Below are 9,599 nucleotides of genomic sequence, written 5' to 3' on the forward strand. Positions count from 1 at the left end.
ATAAGTGATTTTACTCTGGCTGAAGGCACATAAGGACGCACGATATTCACGCTACAATACTTACAATACTTCAAGCAAATTCCCTCTTCATAACTTACCTGCGGGAGTGCAGGGTGCCGTTTATATCTGCCAGCCATCATAGCAGCTGAAAGGTCACCAACGTACACAGCTTAGCATCATTTCATTCACCTACAATTGAAAATAATAAAAAGTTTTCCATATGTTTCAATCTCCACCAATAAGTAACTTATCAGTATTCATCTATGAAATCTCACAATAATAATAACAGCAATACAGTACTGAAATTTTAAAAAATGTGTACTATATGGTTTAAGTATCAGTTCAAAATCTAAAAAAAAAAAAAAAAAAAAAAAGGCTGATCTGGTAAGAAAAAAAAACTCATCACAGCAACAATTTAGATATTTCCTGGGGTCTATGTATTAGGGCTTGTGCTTGTATGATAAGGCGACCCTAGGAGGTAATGTTAGACTTGCGATAATTTTACGCTAAGTCGGTTGGTATTGCACTTCCATCTTCAATGGAGTGTCTGGGGGTTTGTAGATCACTTACGAAGTCGGTATTTATCTTGTAGTTATACGACGATGTGTTAAACTCATGGTGAGGAGGTTCTTGTAGAAAACACGAAATATAAAATATATGTATTCTTCTGAAGTTTTACATGCTGAAGATCAGATATGATTGTACAAGTCTTCTAATAACGATAGCTTGATCGCTTCTGCCAATGATGATGGCTAATCCTATTCTCTACATGATAAAGCTTAGGTAAGAGGAAACAGGTCTTCTAATGACGATAGCTAACTCTGTTCTGCCCGTCTACCATCTCTGTTACAAGTTATGAAGGAACAGACAGTAGTTCGAACATATGAACATACATACAAATGACATAGTTTCATACGAACACACCAATCCAAATGAATGAAAAAGCACGCTTAAACAGATCAACGTAGACGGTAGTTGTCTCAAGCAGGGAGCTTGGACTAATGTTTATAAACAATTGAATGACTACAGGTGACGGCATGTTATCTTAGCCTACTTTTATTATATACGTCATCTTTAGCGTCTCTAGTCTGATCACATTCCTGCAAGCAATCTGGTTGACCTCTTTAGTTTTAGACTTTTATATATATGGACTAACATTCCATATTTTTATTATGTAAACACTTACATCAGCTCGGTCAGCTACCAAAACCAGCTACTGAATATTACTCAAACTTGACTTGCATTTGACTTATAGGAGTGTGATACAGACACTATGTGAATATATATATATATAGTAAATAAAAATTCATGGTATACATGAATTGATTAAAGTAGTAAAATATTAAAACCAATGATATTGGTAAATAATAGTGATCACGTGATATATAAATGATACAGTTTTTCACTTCATCTCATTAAGATACATATGCTACAGAAAATACTAATGTACTCTGATAATTGCATAGAATGAAGATTAACATGATAAAAATCATATTTTAACTGATAAAAAATTGCATATATGAATTGATAAAATTATTAATGTTTATGCTGATTGATTCGTTGATTTTTATGCTAAATGTTATATATCTGATTCATTAATTCATATACTAACTCATAAATAACTGCAGATATTGGTAAGATAAAAGGTAACAGATTGATTATAGGCTACCTGATTTGTTTATACATATGTATATGGATTCATATAATTATGATTAATATATGTGCACTTTAAATAGATTCCTATTACGTACACGCAAAGATATATTTCGACTCTGTTATTTATGATCAATTATATATAGGATACATGATACTTTATATATATAGGATACATGACCGAGGTTATACTACTTCACATTTAACTAGCTTTCGAACAACTTTTCGTCCATTACACAGTTCCAGACAAACACCCATAGCCAAATGAAACGGCCTATTTCACAGGGTTAAAACAGGGGAAAATTTGCCTGGGGCGGTCCAACGTTCTATTTTTGCGCTCATACTTATTCTCTGCATCCTAAGCTACACGATTACGTTCGCGATGAATAAAAAAAAACATCCCCAGCACGAGTCCTTCGCCAGCAAAGTGAGTTGAATATCCTTCGGGTCGTAATTGTCGGAAGTATGTCCTTTCGTAGTCGATTCCGACAGCCGCCGGAGCGTTCCGCATTAAAACGAGATTAACGACGAGATACGGTGTCGGTCGAAGAAGTCCATGATGGTGCTTATTCCTTTCACATTGTAGGCGGTTGTTACTCGACTGCCGTCGTCCGCAGCGACGAACGATTTTTTTTTTTTTTTTTTTTTTTGAAGTTGCGATGTGAAATTCTCGTACTGCAGGATACTGTAACCAGGTTCCATTAATCAGCCTGCAAGTGAAATTATACTTGTCACAAGGGCAAAGTAAATTCAGACGACATCCAAATACAGGGGAGGGAAGAGAGCCATTTAGACCAGACGTAACCCACATGAATTCGCTGATATTTTGGAATTCAAAAGAATCCGCTGTACAAACTTTTTTATCCATGGCATTAACAATGAGTGAACCATATCCAGTCTATGATGACTTGTAAAAATATCCATAATTATAAAAAATAAATAGATATCATTACGAATCTCAAAGAAAAATTCGATATTACTGGTAGTTAAATTACTAGACAGAAGTGGAAAAACGGAACTATTTGTAAGATTGCCAGGCAACATAAGAGTCAAAGAGAAGATTAATCATGATTCTGTATTTCTCTATGCTAACTGAAATTAAGTTGTGATAAAAGACAAATCTGATCCTATGTGCCCTAACAAAAGTTTCTATTCAATTTTCTCGCGCGCATCCTCTGAGGTTAATTTTAAAAACTTTATTAATAGGTAGGAGGTGCAACGAAAAAAACCCCTATGTAACTAATTTCTAAATAAACTTTGGGTTTTTCAAGAAAATGTGACATTTTCCCATGAATGTTTTACTTGAATTGTAATAGGCTAATGTTGCAAGTAAATATTTCATATATACATATCTTGATACTTCTAAATGTCTATGAGGCTCAGAAAAAAAATTAATCCATTTTGTTGTTATAGAAATTCTATTTGCTTATATTGTTCATTAATTTTAAAATGATTGCAAGTCCTTAGCTAAAGTTGCATTGCGCATACGGATAGACATGTCTGCCTTGCCCATGAGAAGTTCGGGCTAAGCATTCCTTTCTCCAGTCAATCTGCTTCGCAAGCAGAGACGAGACACAGATGAAGCCTGTGCAAGCAGATTATTGAGGTTAAAAGGAACAAATGCTGATACGGCAATGATGACGTCGTCACTTGGCAGGAGATTGCTCTCAGCCAGCTAAGAGTTACGTTACTTGCTGTAATAAATACGACTTTAGGATAAATTTATTATCTTTTAATACTCGACCCACACGAAAAGAATGTCTGAAAAAAAACAGTACCAAAATTGAATAATATATTAGTTTCATGTTGGAAATCTGCATAATTGTAATTATGTTAAATTAAATATTCCTTATTCAAAACTATATGAAAAAGGTTTCCATACAAATTCTATATATATTATTAGCCCTGTATAAGATTCATATAGGATTATTTCATAGATAACATTTTCACTTCTAGACTTCCTGACTTTAAAATCTCTTTATTTTATTTATTTATTTATTTATTATTATTTTATTTTATTTATTTTTTTTTTAATTTTTTTTTTTCATGACTACGAATATAAATCACCGGGACAGACAATATGTCAGTAGATTTTGGATATGTGTTTGAACTTTTAGCTTATTTGTCATTACTAAAGCGTTAAGTTAGAGTTCAAATCTTTACGCATATATATTTGGATATTTAATTATCTATGGTTACGTTTTGCTTATTGATTTTATCGTGATTCCTTTTTTATTATAATTTGTAACCCTTCCGACTTCTTACGGAGTGTATTATATTGACTCCACTTGTATCCATATTTAACTTATTTTTTTTATATTTATTTATTTATATATATATATATTTGATAAATTAATGGTTGGCTTGAATATGTGGAAAAGTGTTCTAGCGGCGTACCGTATAAGGCTACTTGCGGCATCAATTCTATAGATACAAGATATAAATGATAAAGGTATTTAAAACCGCGAGAACCGCTATAAACCAGTTCGGATCCAATATCACGAGTTGTAACTCGTAAGACATTGACACTTCCTATTTAATTATCAGTTATTCTACCAAACCGATTGACTCTGGGTGATAAAATATATTATTGGTTTTCTTAATGGAAAGGAATTCACACCACGTGTTATGGAGATTATTATTGATTTACACCACCCGAGTCAGATTATCATGTGTTGAATTCCATGTTTACTGATTTAGCACTCATAAATATTCCTAATGCATTCAATTGCGGTGTTTGTTTTTTGGTGCTATTAATTCTATATAACGTGTCAAGGAACTATTAACACTAAGAACTGTTTATTCCCTCTGTCAGACTCGTAATTCTGTTAATAATTCTACGTATATTCTTTCAAGGATTGATTTGGCACAGGATAGGCCCTTAACTGACAGGTGTCTTAGTGTGTCCCTTGTTTTCATGACACGTGTTACAATCAGTTATGTGCTTTTTATATCTGTAAGCATTGTAGGCCAGTAAAACAGTGATTTGGCTTTCTGTGACATAGGAGGGAACCCTGGATGACGGAATGCAACCAGTTTAGGACGATTGGTATGAAAGAGATTATTACTACTACCTGGTCATTAGTCCTCTGCTGTGTTCTTCGGGTTTTCCTCGTCACGGACCTACATATAATATTACATTTGATTACATTATTCTGATACACATACTTTAAATATACTTGTGCTTTAGGGTTTCTGCTCGAAGTGTTTATTGTTTTTGCTTAGCCGCTGACCGTGTTTCCGTCCGAAGTGTTTATTGTTTGCTTATTGCTGCTGACTCTGTTTCCGTTCGAAGTGTTTATTGTTTTGGTTATGTCTGTTGACTCTTGCTTTGTTCAGTTTGTAACAGTTCTGCGCTCCAACCCAGATATTCAATGCTCCGCGATCTCTTGGGTTAAGGAATTTTCTTGTTTAGATACGGTTTTAACAATAGGCACGGATGTTTCTATATCTTTTAGTCTAATTAATGGTTCTTTGCAGTATGGTGCGGGATTGCGGGATAATGCGTCAGCTATGATAATGCTTTCCAGGTAGATATCTTATCTTGGCTCCAAAGACCTGAATGATCATTTGTCACCGAGTTCCTTTTGGACTGTGATTAAAGCCTTTGAAAAACTCGGTAAAGGACTCATGTTCAGTAAAGGACTTTATCAGGATAGCCATAGATTATGAACTTAAGATATACTAGTGAGTTAAAGATACCTAGCCCTTCCTTGCCTATTACTGCATATTTACTTTCAGAGGGCTTTAGTTTACGTGAATAAAAAGCTATAGGGAAGAACTGTTTATCATATTACTGAAGTAATACCCTCTTACCCCTTGGTCTGAGGCGTCTGTTGCAATAAAAAAAATTCTTTATTTAAATCAGGGATTTTTAAGTTAGGTGAGCTGCATTTTCCGCTTTTAAGATATCGAACGCCTGTTGATGCTTTTCAGACCATAATAAATCTACGCTCTTCTTCGTAAGATCTGTTAAAGGAGCTGTCATGATTGAAGAGTTACATATTTACATACGATTGTAATACCCACTACAGCGCAAAAGTGCTGTATCCCCCTTTTACGTTAATAGGTACCGGAAAGTTATGAATAGCCGACACCTTACCATGGACTACTTTAAGACCTTGACTAGACACATAAAACCTAGATAAACATGTTCGGTTTTTTAAAAACTCGCATTTAGATATTTTACTCTGAGATTATTTGTCTTTGTCTCTGTAGCACTAGCTCTAGTTTATGTGAATGTACTTCTAAGGTATTTAGAAAAGATTATAAGACCAACCATATAAGCATGTAGGGTATCCCCTAAAAGTCTCCAAACACTATATTATAATTTGGGGCGCAACGTAAGCCGGAGGCATACGTAAAAATTGATAATGTCCCCTGAGTGTGCTGAAAACTGTGTATGAGGTACAATCACTTAGGTAATGGTATCTGGTAAAAGCTTTTAAGTAAGTCCAAGTTGGTGAAAAAAAAAAAAAAAAAAAATTTTATTCTAACCTAACAGAGATAAGATGTCGTCGGTACATGGCACTGGAAACTATCGGGAGTCGTTTCCTTGTTTAAGCGTCAGAAATCTACGCAGATACGCCAAGTCCGATCTTTTATGGCATGACGTTTGAGGGAAAAATTATATGGGCTTACTTGATTTCCTAATGACTCCTATTACTAACATTTTTCAACTTCGTCATTTATCTCTATTTTGAAATTTCATTTAGAATCTATACGAAGGTACGTAAATAGCTTTATGTTTGTCCTTAGACCGTGTTTTGTGTTAAATTACATCCGTTTTTTTCCAGAGATCACTCGCCAGTGGAGAAACTTCCTGGTATTCAGGTAAAAGATAAAAAAAAAATTTCTGCTGAATCACCTCTGCTTGAATGACTTTACGGATATTACTTTAGATAGATTATCAGAGAGATTCATCCACGACTGGTTGGGCGGGATTAAAAATTAGCAACAATAAAAGAAATGCGATATTTATATGTATAGGTTTTTGTGGATTACTATATTAACTTGTTTGCAGCGAGTCAACCGTGTCTAGGGCTTTGTTCGCGGAAATCGTTATATTTCAGAGTGTCGGGAAGGATTAAAATTTCATTTCCCAGCAAAGTCTTTTTTACACACACTAAGACATTCGAGGGTGCATGCTTCTCGAGATTTTGCGTGCAAAGTGCGACTGCGGTTGTGGGAGAATTCTGTTGGGTCATTTGAACAATGTTACGATTTATGAGACAAATGTATAGTTCCTTTATATAAGTTATTATTTGATTAACTGTCTCATTTTTGTTCAAACGGATTTTAATATGTTTGAAGGATTATAGGATTTCCCTTTGATAAATACGCCTTATTTTGCAGGATGTAAGATAATATTTTGTATACCCCTAGATGAATCTTACAATTACGCTAGATACAGATCAATGTTTTTTATAGCTATAGAGGTATCTGTAAACGCTCGCTTATCCGGACTTCTCATTAGGGAAGTTCGAACAACAGACGGTGAGTCCGTAAATATAGGATATTACGTGTACTAAAGGAATAAACAAGATCTTCTAATTTTTACGGCGCGTACAGTCGGGCTTTATCCACCACTACTTATAATAACTTAGGTATTAAAAAAAAAAAACGATAACCTGCACTGATTACTTTATACGGTCGTGTGTTTCATAGGAAAAATCCTTTTTAATTCAAAAAGATATCGGCATGTATGAACCAACATCGCTTTTCCCCACTCTGCTAGAGTCGCTTATTGTGTGGAATTTGCTATGCTTTGAACACTTCGGCAGTTTTTGACTGACCTTGACCGCTTGACTAGGTGACACAGTCACCGAGTTTGCTTATTAGATTCTGAACGGGCTACTGTTTCTATTTCTTTTTGTAATAATTAGGATCCTTCTCTTTATTACCATCGGCAACGTATTGTGTGTTTTTAGCATTATGTTGCTGGTTACGTATAAAGCAATGAATGACGAACTATTAGGAACTGAGCGATTACTAATAAGACAAGTTATCACTACTGCATTCAATATTAACTGTTTGTACTTCATTCTTTGCTAAAATTTGAAATAGTGAGGGATCCTGGTCAGCGCATTTAGCCTGATGAAAGTTTTTTTACAGACATGTTATTCCTTGCAATCCAGCCATATTTTTAAAGTTAAGTTGAGTCATTGAGGTTCGATATTTTATATAACTCAAAAAACTCAAGGCTAAAACTGCGAGCGGGACTTTGCAAAGGAGCATTTATTGTCATGACCCGAAATAGTGTTACCTCTAATTTATATAGATTTGTACGGGTGTTCCACTTGTTTTTTGTGTGTTTTCTAATCACTACGGTGCTTAACGACCCTATCCATGCATCTGTATAAATACAGACGTCCACTGCGTAAACGCATATTCACTGTTTAATATGATTTGTTACGTAAGGGATTAATAATCACCCAAAATGATAAAATTAACATAGTATATGATTATGATATTTCAGTAGAACTTCTGGAAAACCAGGACACTCAAAAGATAAAAAAACTCGCAGTAGCGAAATCTCAATGATGTAGATAATTTCTGGAAAAAAGTAAGATTAAGAATGTCTCGTAACTTCAGCCACAGGAATAACGAAATTCGACCTGCAAAGGAAACACTCAAAAGTTACTCCAAATGAATAAAAAACCTTGTACTTAGCTTGCTTTTGTGGGAAGTCACGGTGTTCCGATAACGACACACGGCCTTGGGGTCCTCCTTCTCTATTTAGCAGGATGACCTGGTTTGGCTTCAGTTTCCCCGTGCGCGTTGTTTCGATGATTCGAGCCCTTGCAAGATCCGATGCTGCAGACGCGTTCGGTTTGTTTCTTGCAGTGCCGGAAACGCTCACTAACGATGTTTTCTTGAATGATTCTAATGAGAGACGAAGCTTCCGTTGCCGTAGAAAAGAACACGTCGGTTTTTTGTTTCTTGAAGTTATTCACTAAACAATGATACTAAGTGCTTGAAGAATCTGTTGCTTTCGTCGTCGTTGAAGAGTTCTTATTGTTTTCTGAAGTCGCTCACTAACGATGATACTAGGTTGCTTGAAGAATCTGCTGCTTCCGTCGTCGTTGATTTCTTATGATACATGATTTATTATCTGGTTTTTCTTCGTAGGACGTTGTAGAGTTCTTCTGGTACGCTGGCCACCAATATTAGGGCTTGTGCCTTGTATGATAAGGCGCCCTAGGAGGTAATGTTAGACTTGCGATAATTTTACGCTAAGTCGGTTGGTATTGCACTTCCATCTTCAATGGAGTGTCTGGGGGTTTGTAGATCACTTACGAAGTCGGTATTATCTGTTAGTTATTACGACGATGTGTTAAACTCATGGTGAGGAGGTTCTTGTAGAAAACACGAAATATAAAAATATATGTATTCTTCTGAAGTTTTACATGCTGAAGATCAGATATGATTGTACAAGTCTTCTAATAACGATAGCTTGATCGCTTCTGCCAATGATGATGGCTAATCCTATTCCTCTACATGATAAAGCTTAGGTAAAGAGGTACAGGTCTTCTAATGACGATAGCTAACTCTGTTCTGCCCGTCTACCATCTCTGTTACAAGTTATGAAGGAACAGACAGTAGTTCGAACATATGGAACATACATACAAATGACATAGTTTCATACGAACACACAATCAAAATGAGACACGCTACAGATCACGTAGGCGGTAGTTGTCTCAAGCAGGGAGCTTGACTAAGTTTATAAACAATTGAATGACTACAGGTGACGGCATGTTATCTTAGCCTACTTTTATTGTATACGTCATCTTTAGCGTCTCTAGTCTGATCACATTCCTGCAAGCAATCTGGTTGACCTCTTTTTTAGTTTTTAGACTTATATATATGGACTAACATTCCATATTTTTTATTATGTAAACACTTACATATGAAGCACACTAATATGAAATAGTATTCAACTTCAA

General features: G+C 35.2%; 1 protein-coding gene across 1 annotated transcript in view; it reads right to left on the bottom strand.

The window, feature by feature from the left end:
* The window catches only part of LOC135202847 (interaptin-like), a 16,686-nt gene that overhangs the window by 4,109 nt on the left and 2,978 nt on the right, over nt 1-9,599 (bottom strand). The window lies entirely within an intron of this gene.

Source organism: Macrobrachium nipponense, chromosome 33 (genome assembly GCF_015104395.2).
Source record: "Macrobrachium nipponense isolate FS-2020 chromosome 33, ASM1510439v2, whole genome shotgun sequence".
In the NCBI taxonomy this organism is placed as follows: domain Eukaryota; kingdom Metazoa; phylum Arthropoda; class Malacostraca; order Decapoda; family Palaemonidae; genus Macrobrachium; species Macrobrachium nipponense.